The sequence below is a fragment of the Cucumis melo genome, chromosome 7, assembly GCF_025177605.1.
Source record: "Cucumis melo cultivar AY chromosome 7, USDA_Cmelo_AY_1.0, whole genome shotgun sequence".
In the NCBI taxonomy this organism is placed as follows: domain Eukaryota; kingdom Viridiplantae; phylum Streptophyta; class Magnoliopsida; order Cucurbitales; family Cucurbitaceae; genus Cucumis; species Cucumis melo.
In genome coordinates this window covers 23557721-23572304 of record NC_066863.1, presented here as the reverse complement: position 1 = coordinate 23572304, position 14584 = coordinate 23557721, and the positions used below count along the sequence as shown (strand labels likewise).

Here is a 14584-nt window from a genome sequence, read left to right as displayed (position 1 = left end):
TTTAAATTTTTATTCAACAAGTTTTAAAATTGATAAAATTACTACTAATGTTATAGTTAAAATTATTAAAATGAAAGAGGCAAAATAGAGGGAAAAAGTTTTTCCCAATAGACACTTTTATATATATAGTATAAATTACAAGAATAGTGGATCAAACCTTCGATTTTAAAAGAGAAAAGAGAGTATATGCCAATTAGCATTAAGCTAAACCCGTAGATGGATATAACTCAAAGTTTATTTTAGAACAAATTATTTTTCAATTTCAATCTAACTATGTTTGTAGAAATAATTTTAACATGCACAACCACTAAATATAATGTAAAGATTAAACAATTAAAATTGATTGACACCAAATATGCTAAAAAGCAATGTATTGTCATCATGTTGATGTCAACATAGTAGTCAATCGGTAATTTTATTAATATTTCAACTTGAGTACAATCTTAATACATCGGTCGAGACATTATAACATTGATCATAAAATTAGAAACTTAAAATTCAAATATCGCATACGGTTGACCTAAACAAAATCAAAGTACAATCTATGTTTTAGTACTTTAGATCACTTTATTTTATTTTAAAACACCATGTACTTGAAAAATATTAATTTTAATTTTGATCATTTCTATACCTATCAAAACGTGAAAGATTAAGAAAAAAAAAAGAACAATCGTGTAATTGGTTTGTAATTCAAATCAACCTTCACGAATTTGAATTAAGTTGTTTGTGTCTATCCAACCATTAAATACACACATACATACATATTTAAATAATAGATTAATGGCGTGCAATTTAATCAAATGTATAACTTGCAAGTTAATGAGTTGAATTTGATTTTGTTAATTTTATAATTATTAAAGCTTGTCAAAGTTTTTGCTAAAGACAATAAAATGTCAAATAATTTTTTAAAAAGAAAATGTCAAATGATTTTATTCACTATCATGCATTAAGTTAATTGTGAGCTTTTTGCTATATTGGATTCTCTCTATTTTATACATATTATATCAAATTTTAAATTAAAGTCAACTATATTTTTATAATTTTCTTGTCAATTTTACAATAAAGTTTACCAAATAATATACTTTTTAATAAGAAATTCAACAATAATCAAAGATAAAGATTCAAACAACAATAAACTCAAAAGATAACTATTAACTATATAATTCTTTAACCAAATTTAAGTTTAGTTACGTTTAAATATATCATTCCATTAGTATTACAGATTTTCGTATAGTTTGATATAAACAAATATATAGTAAACATAAATATATTTTTTTCTACAAATTCGATAATGTGACAATATCCTAATAAAAGATGGACACCTTAGTTAACTTAGTTGAACATAACCCTAGTTTACACAAGAGTAACCTTTGAAATAGTTCTTGGGTTTATAAAAAGTCAACTATATAATTTTTGTTTTTAATCAATGCAATAATTTTAAAAAAAGTGAGTAGGACATGTAGCATTGCACCCGATCCAAAATTTTAGTACATTAATTTCTATACATACATACACACACACATAATATATATATATATATATATATATATATATATATATATATATATATATATATTTGGACAAAACAACCTATTTCCTATGCTTTTAATTGGCTAATATAAATTCATAATTTATTCATACAAGCAAACACCTTGGGACGTTCAATATATATTTTAATTAATTAATTAGAATTAGGTCATCTTTGGATTGCTTATTGTCAAAGTTGACTTATTCACTCACTCGAGATGTTTTTTTTCTTTGAATTAATGAATTAAACTACTATTTTTAAAATCATTAATTACACATACAATCCCATGAGTTTTATGCAATTTTCTTAATAAATTTTATATTTTTTTTATTTGATATATTCAACTAAATTATAAAAATGAAACGTGGTCATGGGTTTAATTATAAACTTTTATACTTTATTTTATTTTTCAATTTCAAAGTCACAACTTTTTTAGCTTTTAAAGTTTTCCTAGGAAATTTTATGATTTGTCAATTTTATTTTTAAGAATCCAAACTTGACATACTATATCATTTTTTTATTTACTTCCGGTGCTTTAATGGTGTATTTTCAATCCATCTTAAATTTAGTTTCTAGTTTTTTTTGTTGAATTCCTTTTTAAGAAAAAAAATTGTTGCTTATTAATATTTTTACTATAAAATTTTGATAACCTTATAGCTTTTTATGAATGTTACTATTATTATTAATAACCAATTTTGATAAACCAAATTTAATTAGCTTTGTAGAGATTTTACAGGGAGTTTATTGAGAGTAGATGAATTAAAATTAAAAAAACTTCAAACTACAAAACAAAAAATGATATCTAACCATTTTTTTTCAAACAATGTGTAAGCATGAGAAAAACTTCATTCACTTGTTAAATGAATAATTTTTTTTTTTTTAATGAAGTTTTGTAAATATTTATTTAAAATGTTATCTAGCATTGGATAATAGCATAGATATCAATAGAAATATATAATAGATAAACTTTACTATATTTACACAATTTTTTTAAAATTGTTGCTATACTCTTAGATGATATTATCTCTCTAACATTGTTATGCTATCCTAATTTTTATTCAAGAAAAAGATTAAGAATCTTGGAATCAAAATGAAATAATAATAATAATGAAAGAAAAAGATAACAATAGAGACTTAAATGAAACTAATAATCTAATTAATCTAAAATGCTATAGTATAATGCATACAACTGATGTATACGTAAGAATTCAATTGGAATTAATGTCACATACAAATTTCTAATTAAGGAAACCAATACCGTAATTAAGGTCAATTAACACTCAAACAAATATGACATTTTCAAATCTCAGAAAAAAACTAATAAAAACGTGAAAAATTATCTCATCTTCATTTTAGTAAATATATTTCCTTCGACAGCTCATAATATTTGTACCCTTTTTTTTTTCTTGACAAAGAGTACAATTAATGAAAAGTTTCTTATATCAACTTCAATTTTCCAAATCTAAATGAAAATAAAATTATAAAAGAAAAAACAAAATTCTTTTAGATCGTAAAACCACTCATATATTTGCAACTATAGCAAAATTGCAAAATAACAAAATGATTTTTTTTATTGTTTTATTATACCGTAAATAGGTTGACTATTTTACTATTTATGAAAAGAAAACTAAAAATTATATTAAATAAAACCATAATGTCTAATTTAAAAAAGAAAAATATAGTTAGAAAAAAAGGTCTAACATATTTCTATGAAAAATTGTAAGTGTATTATGTGTTTTAAACCAATTAACATCTTTATTATTTATAATTATTAATGTGTTTGATGAATTTGTTACAATATAATAAAAATATTGATTTCAATATTCCAAGGAAAATTTAGTAGTACGAATAAAAGAAATTGATTTTGTATATATATGTATATAAAGAAATGAGAATGGAAGGAATACAATACCAACTGGCTCTGCCTGTTTTACTCTTATCTCAATTATTAGTATTAATCAATTGAATGAAAGTAATTAATTAATACTTTATTTCACGTGACTCCAAAATCTTCGTTCATTGTCACACACTCTCCCTGCTGTATTCCATTATCTCATTCTCATCTCACTCACTCCTCTTTTTCTCTAATAAAATACAAATATATTTTTAATTATATTTCATTCAAACTTCGAGCATTATGCCTAATATATGCTTTTTCAACCATAACAATTTTCTATCACTAAACCTCCTTAAATTTTAGTTTAGTCAAACCAATTTTTCATTATTAAATTAATAATAATAAACACACATAAAAACGACCCATATATATATCAGAATATGAAATTAGCCATAGTATAATCTGAAGTCTGAACCATACAAAAATAGGTTAAATCGAGTTTAATTAACCTTAAAATTAAATGGGTATAGTAAGAGTAAAAGTCTGTTTTAATTTATGATAAAAAGAAAATGATTTGTTGAATTTATTTATTTTGTTTGTTTTGTTTGAATAATTTAAATTGAATCTCAATTATGAAGACTGACGTACGTACACAAGATGTACCTGCATGTGTACTTCAAATCACATTGAAACACGTGTCCCAGAATGCATGGGTCGCCACACCCTTTCGTAATTTTAGTAAGTCCCCACCCAACGTGTTTTTGGTTGGACCACGTGTATTAACTTACTATGACTTTTTATTCTTTTTTAATAAATTTAATTAAGATATCACTTTTATTTGTTAATTCTTAATTATTTCTTTAATCAACATTTGAGGGATCTTGACTCTTCATCCCTATATTAAATAAATACTAACCTTTTCATCTCAACCATCAATTTTTTTTTTTTTTTGCTTTTTAACATTAATATACAATCAAATCAACTTAGGATAGATTCTAATTAAATCGTTTCTATTTAGTCATATTTTATGTGTATATTTATAATTATTGAGTTTTGATCTTCAACCTTTTACTAATTTATTATTTGTCATTGATTTTATTTTTTAAAATTATTTTGATAACTTTTAGCGTTGAAATATGAAAGGGTCAATATTATAAAATAATAATAATAATAATAATAATAATAATATTATGAGTATGTCAATTTGATTGATTTGTCATCTGAACGTCTACCTAATTAGGAGAGAACATAACTTTACAAACAACTTGAAATATGAGAATTATTAGTTATAATTAAAAATGAGTATTTGTATTAAATATATTTATATAACTTAATATGTTTATAAAAAATTTATAGTTAAGGTTTTGCACTTGTTTATTTGAATATTCCGTAAATGTGGTAAAAGAATTTAAGATTTAAATACTAATAATAGTTAATAAAAAACAAGACAATTTAAATTTGTGCTATAGATTAACACAAATTTTAAAAATATTTATTTGATTAATTGAAATTTTGAAAAGTTGCATGTACGTAATGATGGAGATAGATCGTTAAGAAACAAATATAAAACAAATTAGATATTTTCGATGTCTAACAAACGTTTTTGGTGTTTTTTATTGACCTTTAAAGATAAGTCTAATCAATCACTAAAAATTAAATTACACGTAAATTTTGTCATCTAAAATTTAAGAATAAGAAAACATCAATCAAATTTGTACAAATCGATTAATTTATTGAAAAAATTAGTGGTTTGATTTTTCGTCGGTCAAAAAAGATGCTTCATGAGCTTAGTATTAATTTCTATCAAACTTAGAAAAAGAACCCATTAATAAATAGTTTGAATTTCAAAGCCTATTCATATCATATCGGCCCCTTTTTAATTTCAAAGAAATTAAATTAGTGGTCTTTTGTCCCCACATATTTAAATCTAATATTCAACTATTTTAAGGGTGGCTTTAGAACTACTTATAATTTCATATCAAAGAGCTCAATTAAGATGACTTCTTTTCCCCTTTTTTCTTTTTAGACCAAAGAGAACACTTTTTCTAGCTCCCTCAACGTTTAGGAAAAAATCTTACCATTTAGTCTTTAAACTTTAATTTGTAAAGATTATGTTCGTAAACTTTAAAATTTGTAATAGTATAATCAACAATTAGACTAATATTAAGATTTATTCAACATAAATGAAAAAATAGATGAAATTGTTGAACAAATATGAAAAAGCTACTACATATGATAAAGAAAAAGAATATTTTTCAAACATAACAAAATTTTAGATTTATTAATATCTACAGTAGATATTGATAGAATTAATAGACATATTGTAAAATTAATTTTGTAACGTTGGTTGTTCACATTTTGCCATCAAAGCGATTAATTATTGTTTTGAAAAATGGAGCAATATGGGCTGAATCCCAAAAGTCAGAAAATGATTAATGAAAAAAGTAATTACGGAAATTAAAGATTATAATATATAAAGGAAAAAAGAAAAGAAAAAGAAAAAGAAAATCCTTAGCTATACATACAGATACACACATTACATGGGATTTTCCAATCATGAAGGCCTTCTAATATTGAAGTGGTTGCCACCCTAGAAAGTGGGAAAACACCAAACTATATTTCATAATAATAATGAAAATATTGTGGGGTAACAAAATATTTGATTTGTCTTTTTCTAATATATGCACTTTTTTTTCAGCTAAAAAATTTGTCCTATTCCCATACAAAAAGATCTACTTTCTACCATAGTAAATAATAAAATGATTGATTTTTATGCAATAATAATCAATGTATAATATGTTCTCTGAATTTACCACAAGGTCACATCAAATCAAATAATTTTAACAATATATGTATTGATAGGACAAAAACCTCTTCTTCTTCTAATAAATAAATAAATAAATAAATGGGTTTTGATTAGAAAAATATATAAAAGAAATTGAATGCATTTATGAGGAAAAAGAAATTAAAAAAGAAAAAGGGGGGGAAGGAATTGAGAGAGATATGGTGGGGGATGGGAATTATTATTATTAATATTGGAAGCTGCCTCAACCTCAAGTTGCTAAACTTATCTGATTCCAAGCTGCCCCCTCATAACTTAAATTTGCCAAAAATAATAATACAATAATCATAATCATGCTAAAATCATATTCATATTCATATTCATAATAAAAAGGTAGACTTTTTCTTCTCCTCCCCCTGGTTTTCTGTCAAATAGTCTAAAAGTGGTTTTCCACAAACTAGGGCTTCTCTGGTATTGCCCATAGACTAGTATATATATTATAAATGAAAATAATATATATTTAGGTGCTTTGTCTGGTAGTACTTATTGTTGTCTCATTTATGTGTTTGAAAACTTTCCATTCTTATTATTATAGTAAGTCTTTGAACTTAAAAAGTTTTCCTATAAGTATATCTAAGTTTCAAATTTTGTATTGACATTCATGTTTGTTTATTCTTTTAAAATCAACCTATCTACTTGGATATTAATTTTAAAATTTTATACCTACTGAAATTTTATGTTTTTTTTAAGTAGATTTTTTAATTTTAAAAAATATTGACTTGGTCAATAATTTAGTAACCACGATTTTAAGATCAAAAGATGATATATCATACACATAATTGAAATTTAATATTTTTGAAAATTACTAATACATAATTAGCTTAGAGTAATTCTATGTTAAAAGAACTCAATGAGTAAGATACAAGAGAATATCAAAACTATTGAGTGTCAAATCCAAAGTTTGAATCTTAAACACGAGGCCTTATTGAACATTATGATTCTTATTACTAGATTTTTTTTTGTCTAGTTACAAAAATTTACTTATTATATAGTATAAGGAATATAGACATAAATAAATTAGTTAATATATACTCGTTGAACTCTCGCACAATAAAAAGGAGGGGAATGTTGAAGTCATTAAGTGTTGAATCTAAATTTTGAATCTTAAATATTGGAGGGTATTATAAGTTTGGATTCTTATAAATACAAAACAAAATTGTTTACTCTAAATTGTCGAAATCGACATCGACAAGGATGTCGTGAGAAATGTGTCGGCTTCACCTCTCCTAACGTGATAATGGGATAACGTTGGCAAAGGTTACTGCTGACACACTCTTCATTGATATGGTCAACACGTTGATAGTGCGAAACTACTGACACATGTTAACAACGTTGCAAATACCTTACTACCGGCATCAACGTCGTCTAGTACGCAACGTCGGCAGTGCTATCAAATTTATGTTTTTATTAATTAACGTAAAATTGATAAAAAAAATTAATTTACTTCTAACTTTTATTGATTAACGTAAACTTAATAAAAAAATATTAAAATTCTAAATTGAATTAGAATCAACATAAAATTGAAAAAAATTACAAAAATACCAAATCAAATTTATTATTAATTGAAATATTAAAAAAGTAAACATTCTAGATAGTTCAAATATAAATTACATCAATAATACAAAGTAAAAATAAAAACTTAAACATAATTCAAAGTGATGACGCCAGTTTCTCAACTTAATGCACATTGTCTCAACATCACTGTAGGTAGTATGATCATAGGGACATAGACAGAATGTGCAAAATGGAAAGTTGAATATTATTATGAGCTGCGTAAAGAGAAACACGAGGTTGCTTCAAATAGAAACAATCCCTTACTCGAGTGGTTCCAGAAAATTGATTGGGAAGAGAGTTGCAGAAAGTAACAAAATCGAGAACCGAACAGATAAGCCATAAAAAGTTTCTCACTTGCATATTACCTAATATGCAAGTAAGGAACTTTCTATGACTTACTTATTCGGTTCTCAATCTTGTCATTTTCTGCTCATTTCTTCATAATCAATTTCTGAACCACCAAAGTTAGGGTTCTTTCTATTTCAAGCAACCTCGTGTTTCTCTGGACACGGCTCGTAATAATGTCCAACTACACTCTTTGCTCATCCTGCCCATGTATCTAAAATCAAACTAGCTATAATAATGCTCAACTTCCCTTCCTCTATTTGAGTTCCTCCATTGCACATAATGTTGAAATACACAACAAGTTTGATATCAATACAACAGAACATACATTTGTAGCAAATAACAGAACAACCATCAATATATATTCAAAGTATTAACATATACATACAGCAGAACGACCATCAACCTACATTAAAAAGCATCAACATACATACAAAAGAACCCAAACTAATGGTACGTTGGTGCACAACGGATGGACGAGACGCGATAAAGACGTGGATCTCCAACGACGGTTGTGTGTGACGGAGATAACGAACAGAGAGAGACTTGCCGGTCGGACAAAGAGAGACAAAGACAGAGACAGGTTCACCGGTTAAACAAAGAGAGACAAAGACGAGACAGACAGAGAGGCGAAGACGGTCTCGTCTTCGAAAATATAGTTCCGTTTTTTAGAAAACTGAAATGAAATATATAGGGGAACTCCCGACGCCGTTATCTATATGTCGGGAATAGTTAGACAAAGTCCCGATGAATCACTAATGTCTTTGGAAGTAGGTAAACCATTCTCGACACTCCATGCATGGCGTCTGGGATCTTGCTCTGACACGTAATTAATGTTTGAGTTTATCCCGAAGTCTCGTGCAACCCGTTGGAAACTATAAACCTATTTTCGATGCCATGCATGGAGTGTCGGGGATCTTGCTTTGACAGATAATAAACGTTCGAGTTTATCTCGACGTCCCGTGAAATGCGTTGGGAACTGTATTCCTATTTTCGACGCTGTTTTAGAAGCATCGGGATTGACTTCTTTTTTCCCGACATTCTTTATGAAACAGTGGACAAAGATGATATTAAATTAATGTTTTCCCCGTGTCCCGACCAATGGATCACGACGTCGGGAATAGCCGTTTGTCCTGATGTTTCGTTAGTCGATGACATTTTATGCGTCGGGAAAACTCCGATTTTTTGTAGTGATCATATATAAAACAAAAAAAAAGCTTTTAATATAATACTTAAATTAGAGGTAAACATATAACATGATAGCAGATAAACTAAATTCCGTTAGTTAGTTTTCTAATGGAGAAGTATTACATTATGGTCCGTTATAGTTCATTTCAATCTCGTACATTTAAATCGTATATCTTATTATTATTATTTTAGTTCATATTGTTTTTAAAACATCTATTTTATTTTATTTTTTTATATTTTAAAAGTGGTTATTTTAATCACTTTTATCTTTATGACCATCTCTTTTTATCAATCCATTTACTTAATTTAAGGGACTAAAACAAACATCAGAAAGTAAAATGGTTTAAGTTGTAGACTTATATGAATTAAATATTAAATAAAATAATGGTTTAAATTCAAATAATAATAATAACAACAACAATAATAAAATCTTATATAGACTTGTAGTGTGTTGATTCTTTTAGTCAAAGATGCAACTTGTTCCAAAGCACTTTGGGATTGATTTATTGGTTTCTCAATTACTTTTTTTATTATTATTTATTTTTAATCAAAATAGTTTTTAAAAGCCATTTTTTAAAAGAAAAAAACTTTAATTGTTCTTTCCACTTTTTTATCTGTTCAAATTGTTTCAGATAATTCCCAACTTGTCATTTTCTAATCTCTCTTGTCTTCACTCTCTAACTGTTTGATTGAAATTTGCATATTTTCTCTCTTTTTTATTATTAAAAGAAAATTTGCTTCTAATAATATTATCATTAAACTGAATTTATTTTGAATAAACCTGATTAATATTTCACACAAACATTTTATTAGAAAATGAAAATTCAAATTATTTTTCAGAAAATAAAACAAGACAAGAAACTGTTTTGCAATTCAATTTTCGTGCACAAGAATTCTAGAATTTGGATTTAATAATCTTCACTAGATCATTGTTCTAAATATTATTGTGTTCATATGATAATCATATCTTAATGTATGCTATTAAAATTAAATTTATGGCATTTATTTAAGTATAAAATATATACTTAAAATTTGAACGCATTTAATTTCTTTTATTCATGTTCATAGGGAAGGAAATAGAGTAGTTGATATGATAGCCAAAAACAACTTTAGATAAAAACTCTTGGATGATATTTGAACGTAATTTTTTTTGAATTTCACATCCAACGTCTAGCTTTTAAAAACTATATTATTAAAATTTCATAAGAAAAGTAATCTTAAAATACAATGTTTGATAGTAATTAAGAAATTGACAGAAATAATTTTGTTATTTTAAAAAAATTAAAAATAAAAAATACTCTTCACATAAGGATCTACCTTTTTATTCCTAAGCCAAGCTCTCTTGCATTTGACAAAACTTTTGCATGGTAGGATCACATATACGTCTAAGGCTTTCCATAAACACATGGTTGGAAGGTACAAATCCATGCATATTGCAACCATATCTAATATATCGGAGTTTTTCATCAGGCTCAAACTCAACCACATCTTTGTTCTTTTTTTTTCTTTCTTTCTTAGAAAATGATACAAGATGGGTCAATAGGAGCACGTAAGCATCTCCACTAGGTGCACACCCTTTTAGTACCCTCATTATCCCCTTTCAAATATATATTCATTGAATCAAAAGGAGGCACAAAACGATGATCAAAAGAGAGATAGAGATAAGCCCTGAAATACAGAAAGGGACAATCAAGTAAAAGTACTAAACCAATAAGATTGTAAATATCCTCCCACATCTTAATAGTGCTAGAAAATTTGTTGTTAAAGATCGTGTTGTTTCTCTCCAGCCAAATGTTCCATAAAGTTGCCACCGAAATAGATAATGCCTTATTTTTTGTTTTTGGTGTCGATGGAGCAAAGATTTAGACAGAGGTTGCAGCAATTTTGATTGTTGTTTTCCATCCAATTGAAGCTTCAATCTTGTTCCAAAGGGACTTTGAGGTGTTGCAAGAGGTGGAGAGATAATCAATAGTCTCACCACTTTTTTTGACAAAGCACACACCATTTTGGACTAAGGCAATGATTTTTCAACCTTCTTTCGAGAATATCAAAAGTGTACCTCATTATGCATCAGAGTCCAGATGAAATTTTTTTATTCTTGTGGGAATTTTAGACTTCCACGAAGATTTATATAATGACTCACTGTTTTCCATGTTGGAAGAGTGAAGAGCTTGCTTGATAGGTGACGTGGAGAATATACCGTTTCCATTTATCTTTCAAATAGAAGTATCCACTACAAGAATTGGGCGGACTCCCAACGTGCACACACGTCGACGAAAATGTTAAACACGTCGAGATATGATTTTCCGACGCAGAAGGTCATGTCGGGAACATTTCCTGACGCGTCGGGAATAACAGTCTCCAGATGTACCATTTTCCAACGCTGCCACTACGTTGGCAATAGGGAATTCCCAACGTCCTCATTGTCGACGTCGCCTGTGTGTCGAAAATACCTACTCCCGATATCCTCATTGCCAACATTTTGTGCATCGGAAATTCGTTTTATATGTTTTTTTTAAATATGTAATTTTTATTTGTTTTTTCTAAAATAAACTATAATGAATCAAGTCTCTATTTTGTGAAATAATCACATTCGTTTTGAATTAAATTAGAAAATTCAAAATAAATTAGTAAATTACGGAATATTGATAATTTAGATAATACAAAAAAGTTCAAAAAATATAATAGCGTTCATAATACAAAAAATATAATTATGTTCATGATAGAAAAAAGTGCAAAGAAAGTTGTACGTCTTCTAACGAGCCTCATACGTCATTCTGCACCACGGGTTCTACAATGATACAAAAGTGGATAAGTTTAGTACATATATATCCATATCATCACTGTCATTTCAAAAACCTAAAAATAATAGAAACATATATACGTACCGCAAAGCTAGGGATTATGTGGTGGTCCTTGCTGTGCCCAAGTCATGTCTTGTATCAGCTTCCGCATTTGTTCCACTTCTGAAGCTAATGCTTGATGATTTCTTGTATGCTCTTCAATATGTTCAATCCATTCCAAAGCTTCATCGAGCTTAGCTTGTAATTGAATCTCTCTTTCTGTAGATTGCAAACATGGCATCGAGGAACTGCTCGCACTTCTCGTCTTGCGGACTTTCAACTTGGATCCCCAACCAAGGCCTTTTGAATAGCCTGGTCGTCTACCCAACACCTGATCACACATCTTTTGCATGGACACCTTAATCGTCCGTAGGCATCAACGTGAAATTTGGCAAATTCTAAAAATTGGGTCACTCCCTCTTGATACTCAAGAGAGAACTTATTCCTAAGTTTCATCTAACCCTTGTCTATCGTTTAAGTCCCTAAAACATAAATAGGTCTGATTAGAAACATATATCTCTCATCTCACATCCATAACTTACTCCCTTTAAACTATAGAGACTACCATAACTGTAGGATAGCCATCTAAAATAAACAACATTATTCAACATAAACAGGCTATCATAACTGCATGATAGCCAAAATAAATCTTAACACATATTACAAAATTTTTAACACAAACAAATTGGATTGTCCTTCTCAAATTTTCAATTCAAACCCCCCACCCCTTTCAAAATTTCTATTCAACCCTCCCTCATTTCAAATTTTCAATTCATCCCTCCACCCCCTTCAAAACTTCAATTTACCCCCCCTCCCTCCCCCCACTCTTCAAAATTTAAATTCAACCCCTCACTTCAAATTTTTACTTCAACCTTAAACCCCCTTCAAAATTTAAATTCACCCCTCCTTTAAATTTTCAATTCAATTTTAAACTTCCCCTTCAAAATTTAAATTCAACTAAACCCACTTCAAATTTCAATTCAACACACATTCAATACAACAATAGATTTTATAAACAAAAATCTATACCAAAACAAAATCCTAAAACAATTTTTTTAAAAAAATCTAATGTGGCCTAATTTCCGACGGATCTTTCCCGACTCATACATGACGCATCGGGATAACATGTAATTCCCGACGCCTACCCCGACGCATGGTGCATTGCGTCGGGAAACGTATAATTCCCAACGTTTTACACTGGGCGTAGGAAGAGCCATTCATTTCCTACGATGGTTCGCTCGACGTCTTCTTTTGCGTTGGGATAACCCCGATTTCTTGTAGTGATCAAAACCTCTGCTTTAATTAGAAGAAGCTGCGAAAGACGCTTTAATGGAGTTCCATAAATTTTGTTCTCTCTCACGGAGAGGTCTTCTCGGCTTTTATATCCTAGTCTTCAATATTCTCATTCCAGGCTTCTTTGAATATGACATTATTCTATGAATTAATATGACATTTATTCAAATTGGGTTTTTTCACCTTTTTCATCAACATTTTTTTCCTTAAAATTTTTCTTCATTTTCAAAATTTGTGGATGAGGTGTTACAAACTTACAACTTTAAGGTAATTTCGTCATTTCCTAACAAACAATTACTTTTTTGTGAAGTCACCGATCTCATATTCTTTCATATATACTAAGTCATATGTATTTTCACATATTTTGATGATATTATTCATATAACAGAAAGGATCAAACATAGTATTGGAGATTTTCATCCATATAAATGTGAAATCCAAAATTAACTTTCTTTTAAGTATTTCAAAATTTATTCAAAATGAGTTTAGTTCATCAACAGTAGTTGAAAAAAAACCTCCTCAAAATGCAATCACAACAAGTCAAATGGAAATGAACCATTTTGTTTTAATTCCCAACGCAACCCAAGTTGATCTCTCCCACACTTATCAAAGTGCCAAATCCTCCCTCCCGTGAAATAGGAATAATGTTTGAAATTATATCATTTTATATAAACACTTGGTTAGAAAAATCTATAATAAGGATATGATAAATTCATTATAGGAGGAAAAAGAATTAATTATATAGGGTAGATAAATCATAATTGGCACTTTTTAAAAAAAAAGAAAAAGAAAATTACAAAGTGATAGATTTAATTAAAGTAACGTAGGAAGAAAGAAGGATATACCGAATTCAATATTATGTTTATGAATGTCATTTTCAAATCATTTTATTCAACAATAATTTACATGCGCTATATCTTTATAATTAATTATAAAAACAAAATGCTTGAATCCAAAAACCATTTGTGGTTCCACATCTATGGTATGATGAAATCTTTCCCATCCAAAAAGTGAATGCCTTGATATTAATATCACGTGGGACCTCAAGTATGGTATGGAGTTATGACTAATCCAATTCTTGTGACGTTTCACGATCAAAAAAAGATTATGGTTTTAATAAAGAATTTAAGGATCAAAGTAAATTTAGGTCAATG

At 27.9% G+C, this 14584-nt stretch overlaps 1 long non-coding RNA gene across 1 annotated transcript; it reads right to left on the bottom strand.

Moving 5' to 3' along the window:
* Positions 1–11921: 11921 nt before the first annotated feature.
* Positions 11922–12707, bottom strand: LOC127150159 (uncharacterized). Its single transcript, XR_007822172.1, has 2 exons — positions 12183–12707; positions 11922–12085 (listed from the first exon to the last, which is right to left on the bottom strand). It is a non-coding gene; the product is annotated as an uncharacterized LOC127150159 (long non-coding RNA).
* Between the last annotated feature and the right edge of the window lie 1877 nt (positions 12708–14584).